Genomic DNA, 16185 nt, shown 5'->3' on the forward strand with positions numbered 1-16185 from the left:
GGTAGGTTTTGTCCTTTCCAGGTGTTCCTGATAGAGGGAGGGGGGAGGGGGGGAGGGGGAAGAGACCACGAGAGATTATCCTTGAGCCTTGCTGAATATGTATGGTTGCCTTGTTAATGGCAGTTTCAGGCAATTATGCCTCGAATTTCAACTGTAGTCATGGGTCTGAATCAAAAATCTTAAGACTCATTGGCTTTATAATCCTTACAGCACTATGAGCCGCTGACAGTCGCGGTCATAATGAAGCACCTTTTTTTGGAAGAATTATAGAGTCTTGATTAGCTATTGCACCTAGAATTTGACAAGGGCATGTTTACATGGCGGCACATACTCTCAACATTTTATGTATAACTTATGGAAAAGAGATTTTAATTTCAATGTGACTTCCTGGTTTTTAGGACAGTGTTTCCCAAACTTTTTTTTTTATATGGGGACCCACTTTTTGAAGATGATAAACTATCATGACCCAATACACAGAATATAAATTGTAACAAGAGCTAAATTTGGCAGAATTTAATGTTCACTACCATTTTTTTATTGCCATTTCTGTCACATTTTATATTGTTTTTTACTGAAAAAAAAAAGAATTAAGCAGTAAAAAAGAAAAAAGAAAAAATGATGTGACCCACTCTATGGTAATGACAGCTTTAATAGATGTTGATTCAACCTTATTGTTATTTGGAGACTTTAATTTCTAATGTGGGGGAACTGTATTAATACTGAGAGTTAAACATTTTTGATTCTATTCTTACGGATTTATAAATAGAAAAAACAGATTAAAGATTCTATCCTGTGGCTGAATCTGTTAAGTTTTTATGTATCACATGAGCAGCACTGCTGGAGATATTAATGATGAGGGGAAGTTTCTTCAACTTATCAACCGTCTGCCAAAGCCCACATGAGCTATGAGTTTCCCACAGTGTCAATACACTTCCCTATCTCACAAGGTCAGTCATATTATATATATATATATATATATATATATATATATATATATATATATATATATATATATATGTATGTATATATAGCTCAAAATCCTAACTACATAGCCATGTCTGGATCACCACCCAAAAGCTGCTATAAACAAAACAATGCACAAACAAAGACATACATTCATTTTATCTTAAGCCATAGTCAAAATCGTGTTATTTGTTACTACACGAAAAACAGTGTTTTTTGCTTTTGATGTGAAGCAGCAGCAGGATAAAAAATTCGATTTCCATTAGCAGTTGTTTACAGCACTGATAAAGCTGGACAGCACAAGGTGAGACCGTTATCAACAAGATAGGATTTTTTAAAAAGTAACACTGAATTATATTAACAATGTAAAAAGTCCCCAGGGTGAATCTGTCATACACTATTTCCCTCTCCTGTCGTTAAATGATTCATCCTCTTCTGCATCTTCATTTTCATTCTTATCCTCATAAAACCTCCATATGTGAGTGTTTCTTGTGCAGCACCTGCGTGTGATGTTGACGGCAACACAATACTCGCTTGCTCTGCTATGTTTCAGGACACAAAGTTTATATTCGGTGACATAATACCCTCTGAATATGAATGATACCGCCTCGTTTCTGGGAAGCATAGTTCCTCAAACGAGAGTGCTGTGAGGAAGAGAAGGACCAGATGTCAGTGTGCCGTATCTAAACATACTGTTTATGAATAATCACAACAGTTTATTTCTTTTTTTTACAAGATACTACTGTATATTTCTAAATTACGATAATGCTTACTAACATCTGGTTTAAATTATTCACCATTGATTTTTACAGACCCCTGCAGTCTGACATAAAACTCTCATCTCAAAATGGATTTGGCATTTTTGAATTATACTAACGCCATGATTTGCAATATATGAAGGAGTTAAGGGATTACTTTGTTGTGCCTTTTTTTGTTTTTGCTCCGTTATTTGTCATTGTTAAAGCCCCGGGATACGTCGCATTGCGCGTACCCTGGTATACTCTCGCGTCAGGGTCCTGTAGTATCCCACTTCACCATCGGGTGGCGGTACAAGTCTGGATGCAGGGAATAGAACGCATTCCTACCAAAGAAGAAGAGAACAACATCTCCCTCGGCACGTGCGGCTCGAGTGGCTCATTAAATGAAAGGCCAGTCGGGCATGGGAATAGGAGTGCCAGCCTGTTTGAATGTCGCCAGGTGCGTTCCACAGCCCATCCAAACAAATGGGATGTGGGACTTATCCTACCTGGATTGTACTAGCTCATACTTCAAAGCGTTCCAGCAATTGAAGTCGAATGTTAGAAAACATAGAGATCGCGGCGCTTTAGACTTATGTTTGAAGAGGCATTTTGACTGTCAGCAATTCAGTCTACTTGCATACAAGCGAGCCGTATATTATGTAAAAGCGTTACATATCAATATGTAACGCCATGAGTATACTTTTACCGTAGCCCTACATATCTTCATGCTAACAGATAACGACGACATAATTTCACACCATAACATGAAAAACAGGTTGTGATAAAATTGCTGTTTCTAAAACAACTCTACACGCAGAAAAGTTGGGGTAGATCGATCAGCCTCGACTTCGCGAGTAGGTGGTCCCACTTCGACAGGCATTCCAGTGCACTTTTTCTAGTTGTAGGGTTAGGGTAAGTCCCACGTCCAACTGGTTTGGATGGGCTCTGGAAAACAGCATTATACTCCACCTACAACGCATCCTTGGTTCCAAAAGTTGGGCTGCACGCCCAACCTGCGTGTTCATGACGCAATTCGTGCACATTGGATCAGTTTGAAAGTGAACATAATTTAGTGTCCAAACAAAATGAGAAGTATAGTCACAATCTCACCTGTTTCTGGGTTACGGTGTTGAACATTCATTCATGTATTAATCTTCTACCGCTTAATCCTCCACATGACCCTATGTCATGCTGACATAGGGTGAAAGTTGGGGTACACCCTGGACCAGTCCATCGCAGGGACACATAGAGACACACAACCATTCACTCTCACACGCACATGTAAAATCAATTTGCCTAATCCCCAAATCTGCCAAATCTTGGACTATGGGAATTGTGTCGAACAATTGGTAGAATATGCAATCAGTTTAGTTGAATAAATGATTTGTGTCCACACTTTCTGTGTGGAGTTTGCATTTTCTCGCAGTGTGTGTGGGTTTTCTTTGGGTTCTCCAGGTTTCCTCCCACAAGTCCAAAAACCTGCAGAGGTTGATTGGACAGATCTAAATTGACCGTAGGTGTGAGAGTGAAAGGTTGTTCATCTCTGTGCGTGGCCCTGTGATGGACCGGGGTTCTGTCCGGGGTTCACCCCATGTCAGCTCGGGTTGGCTCCAGCAGCCCCATGACCCTCATGTGGGGGATAAAGCGGTAGATAATGAATGAATGAATCATAAGTAGTGTGATAAATTGAGAAAAAAAGTTTTATAACCTTGAGCACCAAAAGGTAATTAGTTCATCCCATAGTTCAAGTCAGTTTTTGATAACCTGTTCATGAGAATGGAACAGGCTGACAGATAAACTGAATACATAATGACTGCGGCCTTGGCTGTCATCACTGTAGAAGTATTAGGAATTAGCCAGTCTCTAACATAAGCCTGCTTCAAATGGAGGCTTTGTCACCTAAGATAAACTCGGTGCCATGAAAGGTAACAGAACCTGAGTATTAGTTGTCCCCTGCATGATTTACCCACTACTGATGTTGAGAGGACACACACACACACACACACATACACACATGCAGGTTTTCTGAGGGTAAAAGATGGACGAAGATGCAAAAGTGAAACAGCCAAAGATACATTTTATAATACAAAAGGATCTTGCTCAAACTGGCATGAAGTCACCCTAAAAAACCCTAAAAGTGATTCTCCAGTTATTCTGATAATTGTATTTCCGACATGTACTGGAATATATTTGAAATATTTTGTTTAAAAAGTTATAATTAAACTTAGCTTTAGACAAACTTGTAAGAATTAAATTACGATGCTGTAATTGTACACATGCTATATGTCATGGTATGTCACTTTTGGACTTTTTCCTGATTTGGAGTTTTTGATATATTGATATAGATTTGCATTTTTTTTAGTGGTTCTGTTTTATTCCCTTGTTGGTTCTTAACTCTTATTTCCATTCTCTGTGATCGTCTGCTCTGCCCTGATGTGTTTTACCTGTTTCCAACCATCCCTGCCCCCCCTCATGAGTCTCTATGCTCATATCACATCTTTTACACCTCCATCTGTTTTGGATTTTTTTTCTCTCTTCTTTTTTTACTAAATTTATCAAGACTCATGTGGTTTATTTTTACTTCAGCAGACCTACTTTTGGGTCTTCTTTTCTTCATATCCTGACACTATCAGTCACAACTTTAAATAGAAAAGTGAAGCGTCACATTGTGCGGTTAAAATCAAATTTTTTCATTGTTCGTGTTAACCTGCTTGCTCGTATGCGTCTGTGTGGCTATTAAGTGCTCCCATTATGAAAGTCTTGGCAGGAGGTTGCCTACTACTGTTCAGGCTGGCCCATCTCCCCTCACTGTGCAGCCCCTGCTGGCTCAGCTGGTCTGGAAACCCACCTTAATATAGATCAGGCACCTGGGAGAGCAGCATGTGGCCCCGGCCCCCCTGGCCTATTCCAGAGCTTTATTGATAGGCTGCCAATATCACAGCGGCACATGGACCTAGTGGCTGTCCTTTAGTGTGTGTTATTGTGTCTTTTGTGCATCTGCATTGTGGCTCTTAAAGCCCCTTAATTATTCACAAAAATATTCATTTTTTCATCTTTGCTAAAATATGCTTTATGGGCATGAAAGAAAAATACTTGTCTCACACCCCTGCCACACACACACACACACACACACACACACACACACACACACACACACACACACACACACACACACACACACACACACACACACACACACACACACACACACACACACACACAGTCTAACACTGGACTGAAAGTCCTGTGTTGTTTTCAGTGACACAAAATCAGCTTTTCTCTCTTTTTTCCCCCTCATGTTTAAATGTCTTCATTTATTCCATTTCAATAATTGTGTTAAACCAATATTTTAGAAAAAAAGAGATTTGGGAATGCACAATCACATTTGTGTAGCTGTAACCCATTTTTAGAGGCATGAATTCATCTACAGAGTAAATTAGAACATGAAACACTTATGAAAAATGGTGGTAAAGAGGGTTATAGGAGGGTAACAGGAAACACGGAGAGAAAAGTGTAGATGGAGTCAGACAGAATAGAAGGAGAATGAAGAGGTGGTTAATATTTCATTAGTTAATTAGAAAGTGTGCTACGTTCTGAGCGAGTGTGCTGTAGCTCTAGGCTCATGGGTGTCACTGTGGCCAGCACAGTCATCACTTAGTGCACCAGCCTATTTCCGCTGGCCTGCACTTCAAAACAAGCACAGTAGCTACCAGGACTATGGCAGATACTCTGTGATATTTAAGGTGTGACGAGAAGTATGTGTTGTAATCAGGTAAACTTGCATGGATCATGTGGACCATGGTGTAAACAAGGACAGAGGACATTATTTACAGTCTGACATCAGCACTTTTAAAGCAGAGTGGACCCAACATATTTGTAATAAAAGTCACTCTTGTGAGTAAATGTGCAGAACAAATTATTTTAACCCTTTAAGGTACTTCTCAACCATTTGGTCGAACACAATTTAAGTCATTGAAACTCAATACATCAAGCTGAACTCACTAACACTTAATGTGACTTGCTCTGAATGTTGTACTTTATGAATTATGCAAACCAGGTTTATTATGAACAGACATCTCAACCGTTTGGTAGAGGCCTGTATCTGAAATACTGTACTATACTATACTATACTGTAAAATAAAAAAAATAAAATAATGATTGTTGTTATTGTTCATACATAAAATAAAATAATAAAAAATGAAAAGAAATATAAAATATTTAAAATGAAGTGGAAGATGAAATTACCCATGATGCTTTGCAAATTCAGCGAGCCGGCTGATTTTTTTCAACAAAGATGGCGGCCACATCTGCAGAGGAACAATTTTGTTTGTATATTTTCGCAAATAAGAATGTAACAATGTCGAAATGTGTTGGGATATGTTGGTTTGATTTACATCCAAAGGACCGTTGAGCTTTGAACAGCAATGTGTACTGACAATTTATGAAAGCAGCTAGCTAACTAGCTAGCTAGTGGTTATTTGTCGAGTGCTTCGAGAGAGTTTGCCCCTCATGTAGCTCAGTTTTGTCAGTGTTTTGTATGTGTGTACCGGCGTCCACTTGAACACGCATATCCTGAACTTGTCAGATTTAAATGACATACGTGATATAGCGTTTACAAGGACGGAGAAACTTCTCCTCTGTTCGTTGTTCAGACTGGGAAAAAAACAAACACAGCCAACGCAACAGGCAACACAACAGCTGGATCCATTTTTCCTGAATGAAAATAGTAGCACGCTCCACCGGTAGAATTGTCAACATGTGACGTAGGTTAGCACGTTCTTTATGTTCATTAAGTTAATTTGCATATAGTGGTGTCCCAATTCCATAGGGAAGCCACTTTCCTCAACGATGGGAATTTACGGTGGGCACTCCAAACCAAGTGGAAATTTTAAGGGGGAGAAATGGGACAGGGCCGTTATGTTTTTGTTAGATTCACTACACCTTGTCATGTCACCCTGCTGACTTTTTTCTTAAAAGCAGATTTATGCAGGATTTTACCCTAATTTACCAGCTTTGGAGTTGTTGTGATTGTTACCATTGTCTTCTGCGACCGTGTGTTAGCAGAAGATCGGCCTTGCAAAACCTGAGACACGGACTTGCAAGAGCACTCACTACACTCCACACTCACACCCCAGGTACCAGCTATAAGATCGATGCAATGATATCATTATTTTAGATGTTCATCACGGCAGAGCCAACAAAAATGGGAGGAAGAGGAAATGACGGTCTGAACAGGTGAGGAACCACACATCCGAGTAAACATCGGACCAATTTTTCTGCCTTTTTTTTCGAATGGCAACAATTCAAAAACACAGAAACATGCAAAACAGATGCTGACCAGCCTCGGACGTAGCTCCACAGCTTGTGTTCTCCAGCTTTGTTGAAAACAAATGCACATGGCCAGGAGAGGAGAAGGGGGGGGGGGGGCGGCGTCAGTGGTGAGTGTTTACAACAGTGAGAACAAAGCGACAGACAATAGATGGATGGACGTTTACGTTGGTGTCGTAAAAATATGTTTTCCTAAACTGTAGGGAGAGCTGTAGAGCGCTTATATTAATTATTTTGAGGTGAAGAGAAAGGAATCTTCTTCTGAAGTTGTGTGAATTTTGGTTTTTGGTACTTTGTCATTGTCTCTTGCATAAACCGGTACTGTAGTATGTCGTACAAAATTAATCTGTCTTCTTCTACAAAAAAATAAATAAATAGAGCTTTGAGACCTGAAGAGGAGCAGAGTGAAGACATGAGGTAACAATAAACAAGGAAAGAAGGGCAGGAGAGAGGAAAGCAGTGGGAGGTGTTGGTTTCCTCAGAGAGAATCAACAGAAATGCCAGTTACCTCATGGGAAAGACAAAATGAATGTGTGCTATTTGTGTGAAAGAGAGCAAGAGAGAGAGAGAGAGAGAGAGAGAGAGAGAGAGAGAGAGAGAGTCAGGATAATTGGAAAAAAGGTTTTGACATAATACTGTTGCTAAAAATGACTCTGCTTTTGTGTTGTTGATCATTTGTCAGTTCTTAAATTATCCTGATTGCTATTTCAGGCATACTATCGACAAGCATGTTGTAAGGTGAGAATGTCAAATTAACATGCAGACCTTGGTCCAGGCTCTCATTGTTTTGTCGTGCAGAGAACTAGGGTTTCTGTTCCCTTCTAGGTTGATAAGCTTAATAAAGCATCAGTCAGCTCATGTGGATCATTGTCTCTCTGCTCTGCTCTCTATGCTAAACTGTATACAGTTATACAGGGAACAACTTTTGTGTGTGAGAGAGACAGGTGTTTACATACTCACAACAGAAAGAGGTGATTATGCAAGTTTTCTTGCTTTACTGTGATATCTTGTAAAATATACATACAAATATATGTGACTCTTTCTTCATGAATGCATCAGACGGTCCGAAAAAGGATTCTGTGCTTATTTTTTCCTGACTCGTTTACTGGCTTGTGCAAAATAAAAAAATAGTAGCTGCATAAAAGTTTTTACAGTTCATTTACAGCACAGTAAATACATGTTTGTCTTTTCATCCAGTAGAAATCATTCCAAGATAAACTATACATTATTTATCAGCCCGAGTGGTTGGTGTTGATGTTCTCAACGCTGGACATGTGCATCATCCAAACTTGTATTTCATTATCACTTTTTACACATCAGCCTATAATGTGGCTACAGCAGTGTGGAAGTATTGTGTTCTACAATGTTAAATAATAAAAATGATTATTTGCTCTGGATAATAATATGCTCTTCATTTAGCTACTCAACTGACGAAAATCATACTCAAGTTAATGCTAGGATTTGTATCAAGGACCAAAAATCAAACAGACAATGGTGACAGGTTGGCTTGTCAGTGTGGACGAATACTCGTGCCGACTGCATATGCTCCCCGTAGCAAAACACTTTCCAGTCCAATTAGTGGCATGTTCTTGTTTTGGTCCAAAGAGACAACGGAGAAGCAATGGAAACTTGCTTGAGTTAAATAAGGAAGTCCATCAGTACCTTTACATGTACTGTTAAGCACTGCAAGATAACGCAAATGAGGGCAATTTCTGGGTAAGAAGTCATCACTACTGGAATGAAATATGAGCTCAAGTCCATGAACTGCTTGACTGACATGGCCCATTGTTTGAGTATGAATGAAATTGTGTAACTTCTGGGAGAAAAAGGCAGCTAGTGTAAGCTTTTATTTATGCAAGTTATTGTTTTGTACAGTAAGTAAGATTTTATTTGTTTTGAATGAATAAATGTTAACTTTTGTCTTCAGTTTGCCTTTGTGTGATCACATAGTCACATTATCTTATACAAACTGTATTGTTTTGATGCCATAATTTGCCTTAACACACTATGCATTGTATCAATTTTTGAAGTGAGAATCATTTGAATCGAGAATCGTGACACTAAGAATCGGAATCGAATCAAATCGTGAGCCACCCAAAGATTCACATCTCTACTATCAGATTAACCTCCTTCTGCTTTTTTTTTGTATTTTACTAATGCAAAGTGTAGCTGAAGTCAAACAACATAAGGTCCTGTCCCTGTCAGAGTTAATTATAAATCCAAACTGTCACACACAGCATCTATGGCAGCACTTTCCACTTCATCTGCACCTTCGGCTTTTTTTTTTAAACGGCTGCAACTGTACGAGCTCGAGTCCCTTTTACACTTCAAATGATCTGTTACCGCTTGGATCGACGCAGGGAGTTGTGCTGCAGCTGTTTTTAGCAGCTTTCACTCCTGCTCTTCCCGCTTCTAGCCAGCGATGATTCGGGGCTACTAATTGTCTTTGTGGCATGAAGGAACCCTAGGGTATTAGGAAATAACCACGAGTGATAACTATAATCTTTTTTTAGATCATTCTTTTGTATTCAGGTTCCTTTGGATCCATGTGATCTGTACAGTATGATGTAGTTTGTGTTCCTTCATTGAAACTTGAAGTGAAACTAGTGTGGATTATGGCTAAACAATCTTAGGAAAATATAGTATTGTGATTTTTTTGTTGAGATGGTGATTTTTCATATAATCTGTTAAAGTCAAACTTCTTGGTCAATATTCATTGTGTAATAAATGCGACTCGTGTATTTGTGACGACCTGCAAGTCGTGTTTTCTTTTCCTTCTTTTGGCTGAGAACCTTGCCAAACCATCTGCTGTAGTGATTACTGACTCCTGGCACACGCTGCCCCGGCTACAGGCCACGGCAGCTCCACCCCATAATCACTATTGATTACTAATAATCCAGTTAGGAGAAGAGAAAAACAGCCTGGGTTTTGGCAATGGGAAGGAGATGGCATCCAGAACTGCTGAAGTAGGATGAGAGAGAGACAGTTGTGCTGGATCAGAGCTGCAGAAGCATCACTGCTGTGGCACTTGCAACATGGCACAATACAGTGCCAAAGAGTTAATATAATATAAATAACTCTTGGTCTTGTTTTAAGACCACAATAATAAAAAAAGAGGCATTTATCGATTTAACACAAACATCTCAGCCCAGTCTATAAAATGTGCTTTCATTCAGTTTTCTCTTCTGCAAACATCAATAATCTTCAGACTGTTCGTCCAACTTTCATTTAAACTTGTAAAAGTTACAATAATCAAGGTCACAATTGAACATCATGTGTTTTTTCTCTGCTTGGACACTTTTAGAGTGTAGAGAAGGTCTGAGTTAGTTCAAGTGGTAAGACTTGACGGTGACATTAGTCTTAGAGATTTCCTGTTGAGTTTTCCCAGATTTATTTTTTAATATAAACTCATTAGACTGTGGTTGTATGTATCCATAATGGCAACAAAAGGATGTAAAATCTTCTTCACTAAGTTTGCTGGTGTTTCTTTTTGCATTACCACATTTCTTCCTTGTATAGTTAACATATTCTATTTAATGTGTTTTGTTGTCCTGTTGTGGTTGAATAAGCCTGGTCTTAACAGGTGGCTCTATAACATTATGAGGTTTACATTTGTTGAGTGTTCTCTCAAAGGTTCTCTTGGCTCTTAATCAAACTCACTATGCTCTTTGTTCTCAAAGAACAGATGTTGATACCGAGTGTGAGAACAGAGAATGGGGGGGAAAAAGCTTTTAAATACGCGGCCATCGTCCTGGAACCACTATCAAAATGACTTGAAAATGTCTGAACTGTTCACCCTAAGTGGATTTAAATCAATTTTAAAGGACAGAGAAACCCATTCTCTTGATGACTGCAGCTGCTCAAATTGAGATCTAATTAGTGACTTGTTTTGCTTGTGTTGTGGTGGTTGTTTTCTGTGTTGTCTGTTCTCATGATGCAACTCATTGATTTGATTTGTGTTTTCCATTAAAGTCACACTTTTATTCATCATTCAAGAGTTGCAAAATGAAAGGAAAATATAGTCAAGACATTGACAAGATTAGAAATAATGATTTTTATTCAAAATTATAATTTTGCCCTTCAAACTTTGCTTTGGTCAAAGAACCAACAAAACTGTTTTCAGCTGTGCTAACATCATTGCACAAGGGTTTTCTAATCATCCAATAGCCTTCTAACACGATTAGCAAACACAATGTGCCATTAGAACACTGAAGAGATGGTTACTGGAAATAGGCCTCTATTATGTTGTGATTCAACTACACCTATGCACATATTCCATTAAAAAACCAGACGTTTGCAGTAAGAATAGTCGTTTACCACATTAACAACGTATAGAGTGTATTTCTGATTCATTTAATGTTATATTCATTGAAAAAAAAGTGATTTTCCTTCAAAAATAAGGAAAAAAGTGACCCCAAACTTTTGAACAGTCGCCTAAGTTCTATTCCTACCCCTGACAAACATATGGGGAAATGACACAGAGAACTACACTGTATACGTACTGATAATGTGCACGTCCACGGTTCCATTCATAATTGAATATGAGCATGTGCCATTCTTGCATCACCAGTACTACCTGAAGCATGTGCAGTTGATGTCAGGGGTTCAGGTGGACATTGATGTTACGGTATCTGTGTACTAGAGCTCGGCATATACCAGTACATGTTGGCTGAAATGTGAAATACCCCGTAGATCCCTGTATAAGTTTTATTTTTTGTGGGCATCAGCTTTCAGCGCGTGCACGACTTTCGGTAACATGCGGGAAACGTTGCTATGCTTGTTAATTGCATCGTTGGTAGAGAGAAAATAGTCTCTGCTTTGCTTTGGCATGAAATAAAATGTGGCGGTGGCAACCAATAAAGTCTGGGTGCTGTTTAGCGTAAAACAGAGCAGCTGTGTTCTCTCCGGAGCAGATGCAAATGTGAGCACTGCGTTATAGCAATGGTATATATAGACATTAGAGGATTACAAGTATTTACATCACATTGACCACAGAAGACCTCAAAGTGTTGGATGCTGGAAATATAACACTGCCTTTAAACGACACGCAAAGACATATTAATGATGTATTCTGCTTAACCACCATTAATAATAGAAAGGTTGAATACTTCTGTATGAAACATTAGACAACAGCATTAAACAGATACAGCATGTCAAACCAGCAATGTAGAGATTTCTCGAAGTGGGTCATATCGATCGTTAGAGCAACAGAGCCAGTCTACATTACTGAAGGTCATGTCTTTTTCGCTCGAGTAGCCTATGAAAAAAGAAATATGCGACCTATCAACAGATGCTATATAATATTCTCTGAAAATAGAGTGCGGGGAGAAGAGAATGAAAAAAGAAAGAGCACAGAGGAGGCAAAGGAGAGCGGACGGATAAGGAAAACGGCTTCAGTTCATCTGCAGTGTGGGAGATAAAGAGAGACAGAAAGATGTACTGTAGGTGTATGAGGCTGAAGTGAGTAAGGCATTTTTTAAACAGAGCGTATGTTTTTGTCATCAACTTTTATGCATTATTTCATACTTTATGTTAGGGAAAAAAAGGAAATTGAAAACTCTTTGAATCAGTGAAATAAAGATAATGAAAATAAATCTGAATGTATTAAAATGACATTGCACCTAAGATAAAGAAGAAGTGTTTATTTCTGCTAGCTGCATTTGCAATTGTATATATATTACAGCATAGTAAATACACCAGCTACTATTTAAGCTAGTGCACATTTTAATGAAAAAAAAAGCTTTGCTTCATACTGATAGACTCACAGTAATGGTTAAATGTGATAAAGCCGGCATCGACTGCACTGTGTGGCATAATCCTAGCCATCAACTCCTACGCTCTCTGCATCTCCACAGCATGCAGCATCCACTGTCTGTCAACACTCTAATGGGAGGCAAACCAAACAACACAGAGGCAACGGGACTAGAATACAAGTTATAAACGGATGCCAAGCCATAGCCGAACAGATCAGAGCGTTGCGAGCAATGGATCGTGTTTCGGATGTTCTGCGTCGGACAGCTGGAGTGGACTCTTGTTCGTGTCACATCTGGGAGTTTACTGCTTCAGTAACACGATGCAATGTCAGTTGTGAAGCGATTGCAGCTGGGTCACAGGAGGAGGGCAGGGTTTACAGGGTCATTACAACTGTGACCGTTTAAAAAACAACAACGGAACCAACTTGAAAGAGGCACAGTGACATACTGACAGAAACAAAAATATGCCGTTGTGTAGTGCACAGTTAGCTGTACAGTGCTGCAGGGCAGGCTCACTTTTGGTTCTACATATACAGCACCCTGTTGGAGTGTGAAGGCAGCGATGGCAGCTAAGTGGGCTCTGGATTGATGTTCTCCTACAGCAAAGCACTGCAGAGGCCGGGTGCTCTCTCTTCCTTCTTCTCCCCCCCGTTTAATCTCTTCTTCACCTACCTGCATTGCACCAGTTATTTCTCACCCCCCAACTTCACATCTCCTCCTATTGTCTTATATAGATTCACTGTTCTGGAGTCCTACAGCCTTCCTTCTGTCTCGAGTTTCATTCACATTTCGTTTGCCTTTGGGGCAAATGGAGAGCTGATGGCAACAATACTGAAATATACAAACCTTCCATGTGGAAAATAACCATCACCTGGAGCTGCTGCCAAAACCCTTTTTTTTTTAGGAACTGTAGGAAAAGTTTTGGCTCCAGACTCTGCTTTACTTTTCCATTGTCTTTTACAAGCCAGAATGTTTAACATAGACCCCACAACAATTTTAACCATACAAATGTACTCTTTATGGATTTGGTGACACCTTGAATCAGGGTTTCTCACTCCTGGTTCTGGGGAGCCACTGTCCTGCACTGTCCTGCAACACACCCTGTTGGAGCAGGGAAACATCTAAAACATGCAGGACAGTGGCTCCCCAGGACCAGGAGTGAGAAACCCTGCCTTCGATCATAGATGTTTAAAGAGATTTTGTGGCCCATGGAAAGAAGGACATAACAAAACGTACTACTTGCAAGCCAGTTGCATTGTTGTTTGATGAACAAGTCAAGTCACACTTGAAGGTGCTCAGCTCGTCACCTGCAGCTCCTCATCCCCTCTTATTCCTTTTACAGTTTTTGTTTTCAAGACACGTTTCGCAGCGGTTAGCATTCTCGACTCACCGCAAGAAGGTCACAGGTTAGGATCTCGGTTTGACCCGGCGCCCCTCTGTGTCGAGGGTGCATGTTCTCCCCCTGTGTGCCTGTGGGTTTTCCCTGGGTAGTCTATAGTTTCCTCCCACAGTCCAAAAACATGCATATCAGATTAACTGGACAATTGACTGTTGGCGTGAGGTTGAGCGCGAATGGTTATGTTGGCCCTGCAAAGGACTTAAGTCAGCTGAGAAAGACTTCAGCCCCCTGTGATCATCCCGTGGAGGATAAAGTGGTAGAAAATGAATGACAATTAAAACGAATGAATGATTAAAAGTTAATGGAAATTTTTTTATACATTTACAAAGGTTATTTCAGGAGAAACATACATTTTACATGCTGTATGTGTTAGTTGTCATATTAAACATTTGCAATAGTTTGGAACCAACTAGAACCGTTAATATTGTTCAACTACACTCTTAGAAATAAGGGTTCCAAAAGGGTCCTTCTACAAGGGCTGAGGTTCTACCTGGAACCATTTGCTTCTAAAAAAAACCTTTCCTGAATGAATGGTTTTAAAAGGGTTCTTGTTGGAACCCTCCAATGGGGTTCCAGATGGAACCTTTATAAAAAAAAGTTCTACCTGGAGCCAAAAAGGGTTCTCCTATGAGGAAAAGCCGAAAGGGAAAGCAGACTTTTATGGGAAAACTTTGTATTTCGGAAGTAACTAATCCTGAATGTTAATAGGAAAACATTTAATGAAGTTCTCTCAGTGAACTTGGCAGTAAAAGAGTATGTGCATTATAGTCTTTTGTCACACTGTCCCTCCTCAGCCAGTGGAACGATGCAGGCTCCTGACTTCTGTTCGTGAGCTCTGCCAAAAAGAACAGCTTTTTTACCATCTACCCCGCAATTAAATGAAGAAGAGGAAAACAAGGAAGATGACAATGAGCGTGAATGTGTGTGAGAGAGAGGGAAAGACACAAAGGTGTGTGACGAAAGAGGTGGCTGAATGCGTTTCCAGCATTTGTCGCATTTGGTGGGGCCACTGTAAATCATGCCCCCCCCCCAGTTCTCCTGTCGCTATGGTGACGACTTCCTGATCCACTCTGGGCTGATTTAATGGTCTTGGGGGAGCTCTAAACGCACGCCATGGATGATCTCTAGGCTCCGCTCACTGGGCTTAGGCTGCCGTAAATTTAATCTGTTGTATGTAAGTACACCTGTGTGCTCTTCTGTGATTGTCTGTCTCGAGTTTATCTGTGTTGTGTTTGTGGTATTTTTTTTTCCTTCTTTTCTTTGCACAAAACAAACCACCCAAAGAGTCACTGTTTCAGTTTTAGAAAAGGTCAAATTCTTGATTTGGTATTTAATTGCTCACATTATACAGACATAAGTGGAATTATTTCACAAAACAAATTTCAGTCAAGACTAAGTAATTTTATAACGTTTAATTCAATGGTGTCTGTTAATCTGATCACACTGCTCGTACTGTCAGTCCCACTGAGAGTTATTACCTCAGTCTACTTCGGAAGCTTTTAAGTTTAGCCAAATTAAATGAGAGGCGAAACAGCACACGTGCACACAAGAGTGCAGTCTTGTGTGAGCGAGAGGTTAACAGGAAAAACTGTTAACCTCATTCTGGACTGTAATAACTTCAGGTACATTACACAAAAAAAACTCCAGCTGATAAGTTATATTACCATGTATTTGATCATATGGTCTTTTGCTCCAGTCACTTCTTTAGGTATCTTAGCGTCTTCTGCTGCTTTAAACCATGTTTTAAAGTGTGACATGTTGTGCGTTGATTTTCTACATACCTGGATTTTAAGAAATTATAATTGCCTTTCTATCATTTTGAAACAGTCTGATCCTTCTTCACTGACCTGTGACATCAACAAGGCATATTCACCCATAGAACCGCTGCTCATTGGATATTTTTAAATGTTTGACCATTCTTTGTTTGAAAAATTCCAGTAGATCAACAATTTATGAATCACTTACTTGCCAATATGGCAACAACAACTATGCCACATTAAGA

At 39.6% G+C, this 16185-nt stretch overlaps 1 protein-coding gene across 1 annotated transcript in view; it reads left to right on the forward strand.

Moving 5' to 3' along the window:
• nalf1b (NALCN channel auxiliary factor 1b) overlaps positions 1-16185 on the forward strand; it is a gene marked incomplete at both ends in the record, with an annotated part of 83859 nt that overhangs the window by 25836 nt on the left and 41838 nt on the right. The gene's annotated exons all lie outside the window — the stretch shown is intronic.

This window comes from Microchirus variegatus (assembly GCF_963457635.1).
Source record: "Microchirus variegatus genome assembly, chromosome: 22".
Classification (NCBI taxonomy): Eukaryota; Metazoa; Chordata; class Actinopteri; order Pleuronectiformes; family Soleidae; genus Microchirus; species Microchirus variegatus.